The following is a 14,846-nucleotide window of genomic DNA, read 5'->3' on the forward strand; positions in this document are numbered from 1 at the left end:
GTCGGTTGCGGAAGTGGACGCACTTTGCGGTCGGTGGAAGAAAAACAAAGTACGGATGAGGCGTAGAGTTCTGTTGCCGCCTGAACTAGAACGTAAGGTGGGGGTGGGGAGAAGAGCCTCTGGCGCTACGTAACATTCTTTGCGTGGTTAGCCAGCCCACTGTTGCGAAGATGCGTAGTCTGCGTAACGCATTCTGTTTGGAGAATAGAGGATTTTGTTGGGTTCCACCGTGGGACAGAATGGCGCCCGCCTGTGCAAATTGCTTTGCAGAGACAATAACTGGCCTTTATATTGCAGTAGTTAAGCTTCTGGGCCTCTAGGTGCCAAAAGTCCAAGAGGGTCTTTTGGGTCCCTGGCTGGCGCTCCGGCTAGATGGCCCCGCCGCTTTGCCCTAGGTTTGCTGAGAGTGTCCCCGCCCGCCGCCTTGCCCTAGGTTTGCTTAGAGTGGCCGCACAAGCCTTGGCGCCATTTCTTTTCGGTTGCCTCTCGCTGTGCTGTTGGCGGCAGCCATGATGGATGCGCCTTGTCTGTTCTTTCGGGAGTTGGTCAGGTGGCGACGATCTCAGCTGGGTTAAAACAGTCTTTGCTACGCTCCAGTTCATGCTCTCAACAGAATAGTTACACTGTACCCGGCTCAGCAAAGTTGGCTCACAACCAAAATGTGGGTGGAGCCCCTCTTAAGGTAGACGGCGGAAATCCCTTGACTGTCTTTAAACAGGCGCCGCCACAGGGCCGCCTCGGGAGGACCCCCCCCCCCCACCCGGCTGCCATTAGGCCGTTATTATTTTTGCCCTCCAAAAAAAGTGAACTTTCAGAGTTTCTTTGGCAGAGAAGTTTCTGATTATGAAGTGAATGTATAGTATACATTTCTCATTCTTGACATATGTGTTTTCCTACTAAAGATAGTTGAAGCTTAGTACCTTTTACTAAACAGGTTTTCATTAAGCAGCCAGAGAACTAGTAATTGTATTATTAACAGTCAAGATTGTTGGAAAAAATGAAAATATGTTTTGCTCAATTAACCTTTTTTGAAAATCTAATGGTACTTTAACCACATGATCCAGCACTCCCGCTCTTTGGTATTTACCGAAAGATTTGAAAACTTACGTCCCCATAAAAACCGGCCAAAGGACATTTATAGCAGCTTCACTCATAATTGCTACAGCTTAGAAGCAACCAAGCTGTCCTTCAATAGGTGAACAAATAACCTGTGGTACATCCAGACAATGAAATATTATTTAGTGTTAAAAAGAAATGAGCTATTAAGCCTTGAAAAAACATGGAGGAGCCCTAAATGTATATTAGTAAATGACAGAAGCCAATCTGAAAAGGCTATATATTGTATGATTCCAACTGTATGGGAGGAGGCAAGAGAATTAAAAGGTTAAGCTACCTTCACAGACTGCAATAGGCTGATCAGCCCTGCAGCCAGGCCAGGAGGACACCTGCAGAGCAAAGGAAGATTTCTGCTGGATTGCTAACAGCGCATTCCCCACACCTGTGAAGGGGAACAAGAACCAAGAGTCATTCCCTGTGGCTAAAACCGTGGGGAACCTATGGAGTAAAGGCTGGGAACTGCCAGCAGGCCTTTCACTCTACATACCCTTCCCTTTCTTCACTTTATGTTCATATCAAAGGAAATGGGAACTAAAGAATGACGTATAAACTGAATTCCCTGAACACTCAGGGTCTCTCCCAATGCCTTTACTCTCGCTGTATCTTTCTCTGTCCCTCTCACTCTCTGTCTCTGAGAGGAGACCACACTCTGTGGAGTGTTATCCCTTTTCTAATAAACTTTCCTTTTGACCCTTAACTTTGGGATGTGTGTTGAATTCTTTTTTTTGCTCTCTGCCAAAGGACCCTCTTCTCTCGGTGCAGGGCTTGGTCTCCCCGTCACTCAGAGAAATTTGCCCTGTCCTGCATCAAAACTATACAGATAATAAAAAGATCAGTGTTTGCCATTGGTTAGAGGGAGGAAATAGATGAACAAGTGGAGCATAGAGGATATTTAGGGCAGTGAAAACTATTCCGTATGGTACCATAATGGTAGATACATGTCATTATACAGTTATCCAAACCCATAGAATGTATACTGCTTAGAATGAACCCTACCTAATGTAACTATGGACTTTGGGTGATTATGTGTCAATGTAGTTTCATTGATTGAAGCAACGGAATGTCAGTAGTGGGGGAGGCTATGCCTGTGTGGAGGCAGGGATTATATGGGAACTCTCTGTGTTATCCACCTAATTTTGCTGTGAACCTAAAACTACTCCGAAAAATAGTTTAAAAATCTAAGGACTGACAGCTATTAAGTGCTCAGGCTCACTGTGTTCCAGGCACGTGCTATGAGCTTTTATTTGATCCTCATCTGTAAATGAGGTAACAGTACCTCAAAGGGATTTTGGAAGGAGCAAATGAAACATCACTCAGAGTAGTGCCTGGCACATAACACTCAACATATACTAGTGGTTAGTTATAATCACTCCGCTTCTCAGATAAGAAAGCTGAAGCTCAGATTAAGTGTTAACCCGGGGTCACACAGCAATTTGCATAGCTGTGACTCAAACCTAGGTGCTCTGGTAAGGTTTTGTCTTGGCACTATTTAGGTCTAGATACATGATTGTGAGGGAGTAATTCTATGCATTGTAAGACATGTAGTAACATTCCCGGACTCTACCCTCCAAATGCCAGTAGAATCTCCCTCCTCCTCCAAGTCGTGACAATAAAATGTTTCCAGACATTGCCAAATGTCTCCCAGGGGGCATTGAGAACCACTCCAATTGAAAGCCACATTTCTGGAATCACCAGGCTATACTACCTCCCTGTGAGATCACAGGATCAATATAATTCTCTTTCAATTGTCAAGTTTTTTTTTGCAGATGTGGTTTGCCTTCTGCCGACTCCACCTGCCAACAATACCATTGCCTTTTTCATTTTATCTGTGTTTTACTGTTGTTATAGCAGTAAGATTTATACTCAAGACTTGATTTCCAACCACTAAGAGAATTATTCCTTTTTTTCCCCATCTTTATTGAAATATAATAATTAGTTGCTTATATTCACATTGTACAATTCAATGACTTTTTTTCAATTATAGTTGGCATATAATAATATACCAGTTTCAGTTGTATAGCATAGTGATCAGAGATCCACATAACTTGCAAAATGATCACCCCACTAAATCTAGTACCCTTCTTCCCCTTACATATTTATCACAACATTATTAACCATCTTCCCCATGCTACATTTTACATCTCCATGTCTATTTTGCAACTATCCATTTGTACCTCTTAATCTCTTTGCCTTTTTTTGTCCCTCCAACCCCCCTCCCATCTAGTATCCCTCTAAATATTCTCTGTATCTATGAGTTTATTTCTGCTTTTGTTGTTGTCTTGATTTTGTTCTTTAGATTCTACAGTAAGAATCAGGTACAGTCAAGGGTCAAACACCAGGATGCACAAGACACAATCTGAACTCAATACCAGTTACAGTCAGAAACATGAAAGTCAAGATCTATGATATTGGTCTTTTTCTATTCAGGCCATTTCATTCAGCACAATACCCTCTAGGTCCATCAAGGAATATCTTTTTCCATCCCTTTCCTTTTAGTCCCTGTGTGTCTTTTAGTCTGAAGTCAATCTCTTGTAGGCAGCATATGTAAGGGTCTTGCTTTCTTATCCATTCAGCTACTCTATCTTTTGGTTGGAGCACTTAATTATTTTCCATTTGAGGTACTTGTTGATAGGAATGTAGTTATTACCATTCTTCATTCTTGTTTTTGACACGTTTTTTCTTCTTAAATAAGTCCCTCCAACATTTCCTGTAACACTGGCTTGGTGTTGATAAATTCCTTTTGCTTATCTTTGTCTGGGAAGCTCTTTATTTGTCCTTCAACTGTAAATAATAACTTTGCTGGATAAAATATTGGTTGTAGATCCTGAGTTTTCATCATGTTGAATATTTTGTGCCAACACCTTCTGTCCTGCATAGTTTCTTTTGAGAAATCAGCTGCCAGATTTATGGGTGTTCCGTTGTATGTAACTAATTGCTTTTCTTTTGTTGCTTTTAATATTCTTTCTTTGTATTTAACTTTTGGCATTTTAATTATGACGTGGCTTGGTGTGGGCCTCTTTAGGTTTCTGATTTTTGGGACTCTCTGAGCTTTCTGGGGTTTTACATCCATTTCCTTCACCAGGTTAGGAAAGTTTTCCATCATTACTTCTTCAAATAGCTCTTTGATGTCTTGTTTTCCTTCCGGTCCCCATATGACATGGATATTTTTATCTTTAATAGTGTCCCATAGGCTCCTTAAATTATTACTATAGTCTTGGCTTCTTTTTTCTTGCCATTCTGATTGAGTGTCCTTGGCTTTCCCATCCTCTATATAGGTCATTTGATTCTCTTCTTTATTAATTTTGTTTATTCCATTTAATATACTTCTTATCTCAGATAATTTCTGACTAGTTCCCTTTAATAATTTCCATTTCCATTTTTATGTTTTTTTCTTATCTCTTTGTTAAAGTTCTTACTGAATTCATCTATACTTCACATAAGTTCATTGAGCTTCTTTATACCCAGTGTTTCGAACTCTGCATCTGATTAATTGCTTGACTCCATTACTCTTGGATCTCTATTCTGTTCTCTCATGTGGTTTCTGTTTCTTTGTCTTCTCATTTTGGCTGCCCTTCTGCGTCTGTTTCTATGTACTAAGCAAAGCTCTTAAGTATCCCAGTCTTATTAGTGCGGCTTTGTGTAGTAGGAGTCCAGCGGCATAGTATTGAGAGGGGTTCAGCTGCAGGCCAAATTTAGCCCTAGCCTGTGGCCCTCCGGGAGCACCTGTTAAGATTCAGCAAGCAATTCACAGATGTTGCTTATAGTTGCCTCAAAAGGCCACACCAGAAACCGAGGCCAGATGCCTCCAGTGTGATGTAGGTGCTGCTCAGCAAGGGGCACCTGACTTAGCGAGGACATACCTGGATGTGGCTGGGGGTGTGGCCGCGAGTTGGGGGAGGCAGGTTTTCAGGGATTCCTCTGGACGGAATGACCTCTGTTATTTAGTTTGATGACGTCTCTGCTGTGGCGGCACTGTGTCCGCACACTGGGAGCGGGGAGGACTCAACAGAGGAACAATGGACACCACTGGCACTTCTGTACAGAGCGAGTCTCACCTCAGCCCTCACTGCAACAACTCAGTGTCCCCCGGTAAGTCCCTAGTACCTCCTGTGCAGCTGAACCACCACTGGTGCTCCGAGCGAGCAGGTCCGTCACTGTGAAAATATGCTTATGGGTGTGGCCCCTTTAAGGGGCATCTGCCGCTGCCGCAGCATCCCATTCAGCCACTCAGGACTGGCAGCTCCATGTCCTCACCCCGTCCTCGCCCCGTCCTACCTTCTGCCATTGCAAGGTGATTTCTTAGATTTCTCCCTAGTTGTATGGCTTGTTCATCTAGATCCAGGCGATTTTCCTTGCTGTTTGTTCCTTGGTTCTGTCACAACTTTGATTTGGTCTCCAGAGAGATGAACAGAGCCTCTATCGTCTACGCCATTTTATTTCTCTCTCTCTATTCCTTTTTTTTTTTTTTTAAGTTTGGAAACAGCTTTCTGTTAATAAGCTACTTTTACTGTGTACCACCTATACTAAGTTGTGTACATACATTCTCTTTTCTCATTGTTACAACTCTGCAAGTTCGTAGTCATTAAACTTGCCTAAATGTGAAATATAATGCCTCTGCCTTCTATCTTGGTAGGACTTAGGTTGGTTCTTTGATAGCTTGGTTTATTGTTCTTTAGCTATAAAAGGTTGAGTGTATGGGAGGAGGGGGACATAGATGGGGTAAAAGGGGTCAAATATGTGGTGACAGAAATCTAACTATGAGAGGTGAACACACAATGTAAGTATAGATATTGCCTTACTGCTAAAATGTACAACTGAAACTTGATGGATTTCATTTATCAATGTCACTATAAAGAAAAAAAGGTCAACATATTGAGGTACTCAAGTCAACAAGGTAACCTTAAGTGGTTGCCTTTAAACTATGATATATAGGGATGCATAAGAACAGAGGCTTTTCTAGAAACAATTCTAGAACTTGAACTTTCACATATAGTCCTTTCTAAAATTGCTATGACTGAGAAATTTGCTCAAAATTGCACCCTCTTACTTTAGAAATGAAAAGAGTATTTCTCTTCTACCCCAGATTTTACTATGAATTTGCCATGGAAGTAAAAATCCCAGAGGTGCTAAACACAGGGGCAATTAGAAATGCAGATCTGACAACTTGCAAAAGTAAATGATTTTAATGACTTGGTAACGCATCCATTTGCAAATTAGGAGAATTCCAGTTTTTTGCTTTTAACAAAATGGAAGTAGGACCATGTGGAATTTCTACCTACAGATCATTAAAAATAACTTCTTGAGAGGATTACTGGATTTTTGTTGTAGTAATTTCACTCAATTCTTTGATCTTCTTCCAAGTTATACATCAAAATAACTTGGAAGATCAAAGAATTGAGTGAAATTACTCCAACAAAGCCCTTTCCATTCTTGTTTTCTCAATTACGTAGTCAAAATTTCTCAGTGCCGATGGCTAGAAAAGGGAGAAAAAAAGAATAACCAAAATAATAGTCTTCCACAGATACATAATCTATTTTTCTTAATCTCCCTCTAGCTTATTAAAAGATTCATTTCCAATAAGAAGTTTACTTTCTATGTTTAATAGCTATTAAGAGTTCTAATAATATTTGTAATGCCAGAAAAAATTTAATACATAGAGCCTCAGGGTCACAGAAAATGAGAAAAAAAATTTTTTTTTAATTTTATTCCACAATCCTGTGTGTATAAATAAAAATAAATGATGGCTAAGGCATTTGATATACAAATATGGGATAAAATTCTGAAAAGAAAAGAATTCAAAGAAAAAAAACATATAAAATATCCAACCCTTAAAGAAGAACTTATTCATATATTTTAATGAATGATGTTGGGAATCAAACTTATGTGGTATTTAAATTCCATTGGGCTGCATTTAAAAGAGTGATGTGACAGTTTCATTTAAAATGTCAATATTTCCACATATCATAAATTATATCCTTTAAAACAGTTTAAACTTACAATGAAAAAGTTTAGGTATTAACATAAAATACGTTTTCAGAATTTTCTTAGGGGGAAATATTTAAAGACAGTAATCTAAAGAGGTGAACTCAGACCAGACAGGGCCTGAGGGAGCTGGAGAGCCATGTTCCACCTAAAGTGGGGCCCGACTGTCTGGCCAATTGCTTCCAGGCAGAAATTTCGACCCAGAGGTGTTGACTCTAATTGAATGTGTGTTTCTCCGAGTTAGAGAGTAGAAGGATGGAATCCCATCCTCAGTAAGTGTTTTTCAACTTTGTGATTCTGTGTAAATCTTTTGATTAAAAACTTTCTTTGGCTCTCCATGACCTAAAGACCCAGCGTTAGCTCTGCAGTCTGCCATTCAAGGCCCTCCAAATTCTGGCCCCAACTTCTCACCTCGCCTCTGCTTCAGCAAATCTCTATTCTCTCTTCTTTTCTCTTCTTTGCCTAGTTTTGTTTGTTTATTTGTTTGTTTTTTGGCCAACTTCTGTGAGTTTTATTAATCCCTCTTGGTGCCTGCACATAGAAAAACTCAGGGTCTGCTTCTGCCCTCTCCCTGGGTTCGAATATCAGGGAAGTGCTCTCCTGTCCTCTGATACTCATATAGTAACCACATGAAAATATTTTTTCTGTTCTCATTTGTATCAGGGGGGCAGCTGCTCAGTTCCTCCACTCAACAAACTGCACACAGACAAGCTGAGGAAGAAAAGAGTTCAATCAGCTCACTAGGGGTGAAATAGTCAGAATTAAAGAAGCAGAATGACTCTCAACCCTAGACAGAGATTAACACTGTTAAAGCATCTTAAAGACTCTGAATAAGGGGTTAGGATTATGATTGTCAAGGTGTGACAGATACTACACTCACACATACAAATGCTTGGCAGTTACCTGTGGAATGCAAAGGGTGATACATCCACCTTGCCCTTTGCCTCAGCAAATGAACTTTTTAATTGGGATGGGACAAGGAAATTTTTTTTGGTGACAGAAAAAACTGTTATAATTCCTTATTAGCCTTCTAAATTAAGGGATTGTAGTAGTTAAAGGCTTTTTGGTTTGTTGAACATAAGTGAATTTATAGACAGTGTTAAATGATGGGTATGGGAGTGTGAAATTTGAAAAGCCAGATAGGTAAAAAACTTTGCATGGGGGGCAAGAAAGCGATGATTTTACCTTCAGTAAAGATCAGTAAAGTTCACGAGTGCCTAGTAGAGGGGTTTCATTTAACAGAGGTGCCACTACAATGCCATGGAGTGCTGAGTTCCACTTCAAAATGGATGCCAGTTGGGAACAGAGCCTATCCGTGGGGATGAGGCCACATGTGAGGTAACTAGCTCTCAGTCCAAAGAGAAAATTCAGAGATGTTCCAGTAGATTGTAAATTACAGGGATGTAATTTTCCTTAGATTCCTGCTTCTTCTTTTTTCACCCTTCCCCTTCCCCTCTGTTTCAAAGGCCTCAGCCAATCCCAGGGTTTTGAGCAGCTAAAGTCCAGATGCAGCTGACTTTACTGGCTCCTTGCTTGCTAGCAGTAGAGAAGTGACTCTCACAGGCTTGGATTGACCAAAGCCTGAGTGACTGAGGCCGCTTCAGTGGAAGTTTTTTAGTTTTAGAAAAACCGCAATGACCCAAGCAAACTGTGGCCAGGGACCATCTGCCATGTCACCTGCTGGGCCCTAGTCTCTGAGCAATCCTTTTGGGTAGGGCTAAGAGTTAAAGATCAGACCTGCAAGGGCCTGGTAATCATGACTGCTGGTGCTTGGGAAGCCCTGGTTGTCTAAGCTGTAGCAGGGCCTTGTCTTTGCAGGGGATCCAAACAAGCCTTTCTTCTTTCCTGGGGAAGAAGCAATTATAATCTTTGGTTTGCTTTTGACAAACATAAAGATGAAAAGTCTGCCCTCACAGGCTGGAGGAGAGGAAGTAGGGACAAGCTAAAATAGAAACCAAACTCCTTAGGAACTAAGCAAGAGTTAGAGGGGCAGGTTCATACTTTTAAATAAATTCCAGACATTTACAGGGGTGTTGATTAGATAGGGAATGAGTAGAGTCAGGAAAGTTGGCAATATCCTGCTGAGAATAGAATGGAAAGGAGTAAAATTGACCACCAAGTACATAATTATATTGCAGTCAATTGTAATTTAGAAATACAAAGACTTAATAATGTGAAGAAAAACAGGCTGGCACCAAAAACAGAACATAAGGACAAAGACAGTGAAAACATCAATAGGTCAGTTAAACACCAACTGGTGTCTTTAACATATTATTATATAATGTGAAGGAAAACGCTGGTATTTACATAATTCGATCATAGAAGCAAAATGCATTTTACACACACTTGGAGGAAAACCAACTAAGCATTAGGGTTATCTCCGAGGAAGGACTGTGCCAAATGAAGATACCAAGCCTAAGCACACAAGCACACACACTCCTGATCTGAGAATGGTTCAGACTGGTACAGAAATCAGGGGGAGTCAAAGGGCTTTTGCTTGGTATATCTATGTAATTCTAGGCATGTATGTTTGAGAGTTTATAGGGACGATACAGGCCTGGTGTTTCCCCTTAAATTGGTTCCTGCTCAGAGTAAGTTAGTGTAAGCAAATTCACACGGCTTTATTACCTCCTCTAGCTATTGGAATCACTGCCAAGACCAGTTCTTAGATTGGGAAATGGGGATTTGACTTCCATGGTAGTACCAGTGAATTGAATTGAGATCGTAGTTATTTTTGCTCTCTGTCAAGGGGTGAAACTACTCAGGGAAGGGGGTGAAGGGGAAGTTGGCAATACAACCATCCAAGAGCTACCCAAGGTAGAGGGTGTCTTGTCAAGACAATGTTAATATCCAGGGTGCCTGGCAAGTCTTTGTATCTGTTCCAAACCTGGCCAGGCTAATCCCAGACAAGGCAGCTCTCTCATAGTTATTTGTACTGCTGGTTTGTAGCACTTAACCATGTTTGGCTATTTGGGTGATTTTCCCTGAAACTCTACTTCTCAGGGATTGTTGGTCTTGATTAATCATTACTGTATCTGTTGTACTTGACACGTAACTGGTGTCTCAATATTGGCTAAATACAAGGCAATATGCTTTATTTCTAAGGGATGCGTATGTATGTAGGGTGAGATAAAGAAATGTATGGGAGTGTTTGACAACAAATTCAGAAAAATTAATAATTCTGTGAGGAGGGAAAGAGATTCAGTCCCAGAGGAGGACATCCAGGGCCCTCAATTGTATTGGTAATATTTTATTTCTCAAGTTTTGATTGTATTATTTGTGTACTTTTAAATACATCATAAAACATCTAAAATATACATATGGTGAATTAATGAGGATGCATGTAACAGGCCATCAGAGTCCATTAATAATTCAAGGGTTAAATCAAAGCAGCCTTATTCTGGATCCAAGTTCATCAAGCAACTTCAGCTTCACCTGAACTTGCCCACTGAGGCAATGAGTTTTTCAGATCAATCTTTATATCTGGTCTCCTTGACATTATATTCTATTCCTCAATGTCACTGGCATCCTGGTATACTCTCCCTGTGTGCAGGCAGACTAAGGCATCTTTCTAGAAATTAATCCATACCGGGACACTAAACATACTGAAGACTAAAGTTGAAGGCCTCGCCCTGAGGCATGGAACATTCACCACCATATGAGATCCCTTGGGAAAAATCCAACTACCTTCCCAGGTTGAAACCCTTCTCTCTGTACCTGCCTTCAGACTTATATAGTCTTAATAATGTTTACATCCTGTGTTGCTATTTAACTTTCCAACAGTTTGTGTCGTGTCCATGACCATACTGTGAGTTCTTGAAGATCAACTCTCCCACCACCCAAAGGGCCCAAGATAATACCCTGTAGAAGACAGTTACACTGGTGATCTGCAAAAAACCATGTCTCCTGGTATTCAAACCCCTGTGTAATCCCCTCCCACAACGACTCTGTGCTTAGCAAGTGACTTTAGCCAATGGGACATTAGCAAGCCTGAGGCAAGTAAAGACTTGATAAGCTCTTGCCCTCTTGGAATCCAGTTGCCATGTAAAAGAAGCTCAAGCTAGACTACTGAATGATGACAGGAAGAAGTCCTGCCCTTTCAACCATCCCTGCCAAGACACCAGGTATATGAGTGAGGCCATTTTAGACCTTCCAGCCAACCCACAGCTGCATGAGTGAGCTGTTTCCTTGTCCCTAAAAGAATGTCTCATCTTTTTCCAGGTGTTGTCATGTTAGGATGTGAAGGTAGAACTGCTGTAGTTATCTTTTGACCATGAGCGGAGCTTTTGGAAAACAAAATCAACACACTGAGGATGGAAAAGTGGAGAGGAAGAAAGAATTGGCCCTCGATGACATTATAGAGTTGCTGAATTAACTCACTACGAAGCTAGTTGACTTGTGGACTTTTTATTATATGACATACATAGTCCCTCATTATTTAAGTTACTTTGAGTTGAGTTTTCTGTTACTTGAAGCTGAAGGCATTCTAACTGATACACTCCCCAACCAGTTCTACTGGTACAAGTACAGAATCTCTGAAATGCCCTGCATAGTATATAATAGACATTCAATAAGTTTGTCATTGCCAAGGAAATAAAAGTAGATTTCGTTGTAGAGGCTGCTAATTGCTTACCCAACAACCATTCTCCCTTTCCTCCTTAATTACAGAACTCTGAGTTTTTGCTAGGCCTGTTGCTGTCTTGAACAAAAAAGACTATTTTCCTACCTTCTTATGTATAGATGTGGCCATGTGACTAAGTTCGGGCCAATGAGATGTAAGCAGAAGTGTTGTGTGGGAGGGCTGATTCACAGGAGCTGACTCAGCTGGAAGGAAACTTTTTGTCCTTCTGCCTTTTGTCTTGCTTCCCTCAACTTGGTTTCTCTGACTAGAGTTTCAGGCACCATCTTAGGCCATGAGCTGACCTTGAGAATGTAAGCCAAGCGCTAGAAGGTTCAAGCAGAAAAACAGAAGGCTGGGTCCTGATGGGAAAGTAGAACCACCATAGCAGCTCTGGACTGCCTGGCTTCAGATTTCTTGTCTATAAGAGAAAAATAAATCTCAGTTTTATTTAAGACACTATTACTTTGAGATTTTCTCTTCTATTCAGCCAAGTAAAATCACAACTAATACAGTCTCTTTAACAACTTTCCTTTTAAAATTTTGAAGACTGGTGTGGAAGAGTATATGAAGAGTATGAATAACAGAGAATCTTCTACCTCAGTGTTAAGCAAGCTCTTCTTCAGTTCCTTCCTGACATAGCATTTGTGAGGCACTTTTCTGTGCTTTGATTGAAGTTCTAGATTGCAAGTAATAGAATCTAACTCTGGCTAACTGAAGCTAAGGGAAATTTCTCAGAAAGACATCAGGAGTCATGGAATTGGCAGGAGGCCAGAGAACCATCCTGGGAGTGGACAGGAGTCTGGGCAGCTCTGTAGGGCAGGAGTCAGAAACCTGCAGTCCAGCAGCAGGAACAGCCTGCTCAGGTCGCTGTCACTGTTGCTGGTCCTGCTGCCTCTGCTGTCATTGTAAAAATGAGTGGCCTCTAACTCATGTTCTCATCCTTCTGATTGTCACTCAGTAACCAATGTCTCAAGATAGATGACAGGAATTGAGGAAAGGTAATTTTTAAAAAGAAAAGCAGGGTCTTATTATGACGGAGAAATGGAAACGGTATAAAAAATTATGAACATTCACCATATCCAAGAAGCCAGAGTCAGATGAAGGAGCTTGACTGGCAGCAACTTGGTATCTAAGGTCTTAACACTTTTCCTCTCCATGAAAGACATCCCTTCTCTGAGTCTAGCCTATCAGATTACCTATTTTAGTTAGTTGTGGCCACCCTACTCTGATCTCTTGGCTTTCTGTCCTTGTTTTTTTTTTTTCCTTGATCCTTAAGGAATGATTGAATGGGAAGTTAGAAAGGGATGGTAGAGATCATCTATTTCAACCTCCTTATTTTCTACATAGATACTACATTTCCCCAGATCTTGACTTTCATGTTTCTGACTGTAACTGGTATTGAGTTCAGATTGTGTCTTGTGCATCCTGGTGTTTGACCCTTGACTGTACCTGATTCTTACTGTTATGGGATTATGTCCCCACTAAAATTAATATATTGAAGTCCTAATATCTAATACCCCAGAATTTCACCTCATTTGGAAATAGGGTTGTTGTAGATGTAATTGGCTAACTTGAGGTCATACTGGAATAGGGCCTCTAACCCAATATGACTGGCATCCATATGAAAAGGGGAAATTTGGACACAAAGACAAGCAGACACAGGGAAAATGCCATGTGAAGATGAAGGCAGAGATCAAGGTGATCTTTCTACAAACCAAGGAATGCTGAAGATTACTAGGAAACTGTCAGAAGCTAGGGAAGAAGCATGGAACAGAGTCTTCCTCACAGCAGTCAGAAGGAACCAACCTTAATCTTAGGCTTTTAGCTTCTAGAACTGTGAGACAATTTCTGTTAAGCCATTCAGTTCATGATACTGTTATGGCGGCCCTAGCTAACTTATATACTAACCTGCCCAGGTAAAATCCTTAAACTCTTTTTGACACATCTTCATTCCTGTTCATGATACAAATATGTTCTCCCTCACGGGTTAGAGAACTTTGTTAACATCCAACTGTGACTCTGCCTTCTCTTCTTCTCTTTATATTCAGCCTCACACCAAATCTCAACAATCTCTTTGAAATGTCTATCCATTTCATTGCTACCGCCCAGTCCCATTCTTCATCATCTCACATTTGAATTATTATAACTGTTTCTTAAATTGTCTCCCTGATGCCAGTGTTACTTCCTTTATCCATTTTTCCATGTCTCTACCAGATTAGTCCTCTAGCTTCCCCATGCCAACAACCTCCCATCAAAGCATGCCCGAAGCCTTTCCTTTTTTTTCCCACTATGAGCTTTCCCATTGCTTGCCTGCCTTTGAGCCTCTACCAAAAGCAAATGAAGGTCACTGACTCTCTTGCTGTATTTAACTCTGAACAAATAGACTCTGTTCTCATTTGGTGCTCTTTATTTCCACAGAATAAATATTCTGTGGAAGAAAAGGCATGCTTTTTCTAGTGCATTTTTTAACATGGTGGGATGTAAGCCTAAAGCTGCAAGCAGCATCTTGGCTACTCTGAAGGGAAAGCCAGTCTGAGAACGATAGCAACATGGAAATAAACAGAGCAGGCCATGGAGACAGGGAGAATAAGTCCTGATGGTGCTATTTGAGATCTTGACTCCAGCTGTGACTAAAGTCAGCTCCACTTCTGGACTCTGCAGTTTCATGAGCCAATGAATTTCTGTCTTGCATTTGCTGGTTTGAGGTTCTGTGGCTTGCAACCAAAAGAGTCATGACCAATAAAATCTCTTTTTTGAGTTCCTCCTGCCTCCTTAGTATAAGGGGCCAGAGCTATTTCTACAGTCAGGTGGAGAGGGAGGACTGGAAAGCCCTGATGCTTTGGGCACTGGTGACAAATTGAACCTAGAAAAAAGTTCAATGGCCACTGCATAATCTGTTATGCTGTCCCAAAGTTGGGCCCCAAGGTTACAGTTTTTTAGTTCACATTCTTATGCTCAGCTACCGTTCTCTCTCCAAAGCAGGACAGATCAGAGCGGCTGGACCGGCGTGGTTTATAGTCTAAGCCACATGCCGTATTAAAACCAGCCCTCCACAGAACCGTAGGCTCTTGTGTTGAGCCCTGGTTTACTACCCTACTGCCCACCTCTTAATAAGTTCTCTTGGTCA

Source organism: Rousettus aegyptiacus, unplaced genomic scaffold (genome assembly GCF_014176215.1).
Source record: "Rousettus aegyptiacus isolate mRouAeg1 unplaced genomic scaffold, mRouAeg1.p scaffold_m13_p_2, whole genome shotgun sequence".
Taxonomy (NCBI): domain Eukaryota; kingdom Metazoa; phylum Chordata; class Mammalia; order Chiroptera; family Pteropodidae; genus Rousettus; species Rousettus aegyptiacus.